At 34.9% G+C, this 1,394-nt stretch overlaps 1 protein-coding gene across 1 annotated transcript in view; it reads right to left on the reverse strand.

The window, feature by feature from the left end:
* LOC119581937 (alpha-(1,6)-fucosyltransferase-like) overlaps positions 1-1,394 on the reverse strand; it is a 17,115-nt gene that overhangs the window by 4,554 nt on the left and 11,167 nt on the right. The gene's annotated exons all lie outside the window — the stretch shown is intronic.

Here is a 1,394-nt window from a genome sequence, read left to right on the forward strand (position 1 = left end):
TACGAAAAAAAATCTAGAAAAAATAGTGTGAAGTTGAAGATTCATCGTATGAAGTATCTTTCCATAATCATGAATAATAACGGAGATATAACAGGCTTATTTACCCCCATGCCCGCTCCTCTCATCTTCACGCACCTAGCATTCGCACACAATAATCAATAACAGCGTTTTTTTTCAAGAAAGATAAACTAAATAAGTATTTCATATTATATTCTCATACGTCAGGCAAAGGAGGGCGACGAATATCTTTGACAACAGAGCAGCAGACTCAGACTCAGAATTAAAGAAATCTTGCCTTTTTATTATTATTCATACAAGGATTTTTACGCACGTGTTCAGCATGGGTAGACTGAAGAACTTAAGGTCTACCGCCACCAGGACTTCCCGGAGAAGTGAGGCAGGAGAGAGCGATCGCCCGCACCTCCGCGCTATGCCTCGCCACTCCTCTCCACATCTTACGAGGAATTTCGCTTTTATTTCTATACACAAAAGACCATCTTTGAACACACGGCTAATTTCAAAAAGAGTTGTTTACTCGTGATCCTATTTGGAAGACGTGAAAAGTCTCAGATACCCTCGCGAAAAAGTAAGCCTACCCCCTATAATGTGAGAACAAGTGCTTAATCAGATCTCAGAATGTAATAGAAAACGTGCTTACGTATTTGGCTTACATGATAACAATTTACACTTACACGTACAGTGACTTTTATGTTGAGGTAAAGGAAGAAAAAATCTTTGAGATTTCATTACCCAAAAAGTCGTTTTCACCACTATAAATATAAATTACTCTGTTAAACTACCGAATCCTCGAAAGGTCTATTTAAGAAAATGGAAATGCGAGTAATGATAAAGGAAACTGAGTTATATAAAACAAAATCAAATGTTGAAAATATAATGCGAAGGTCACTGTATAAACATTTTGAAAATTCGTTGCGAATGAAGTCGGACATTTTTTTCCAATCGAAAAAATAAGAAAAAAAATATCTTTTGTATAGCCCTTAAAAGTTTGAGAGAATTCACATTGCAAAGGGGTTAATACCATAAAAAAATATCTGCTCATAATTAATAAAGTTGAATATAAACCGGACACTCCCCTTAATGAAATCATTTTGTATATTAATATGAATAAAAAATATATATTTCTATTTTTAATGTGAAGGACTACTGCATGTTATATGAAGTTTACAATCGATCATTTTAGGATCCCACAGAAAAATAACAATACTGTTTACTCTCAATATAATTTCCACGCATTTACATAAATATTTGGCCTATGAATTCTGCACTTTCTCGCACAAAAGGGTGACTGTTATTAGTTCCTAGCATCCCTTGTAAATAGGCTATTTCCTCTAACCACCAATTACCAATTAGTTAATTCTGTGTGGCCGAATCCC

This window comes from Penaeus monodon, chromosome 15, assembly GCF_015228065.2.
Source record: "Penaeus monodon isolate SGIC_2016 chromosome 15, NSTDA_Pmon_1, whole genome shotgun sequence".
In the NCBI taxonomy this organism is placed as follows: domain Eukaryota; kingdom Metazoa; phylum Arthropoda; class Malacostraca; order Decapoda; family Penaeidae; genus Penaeus; species Penaeus monodon.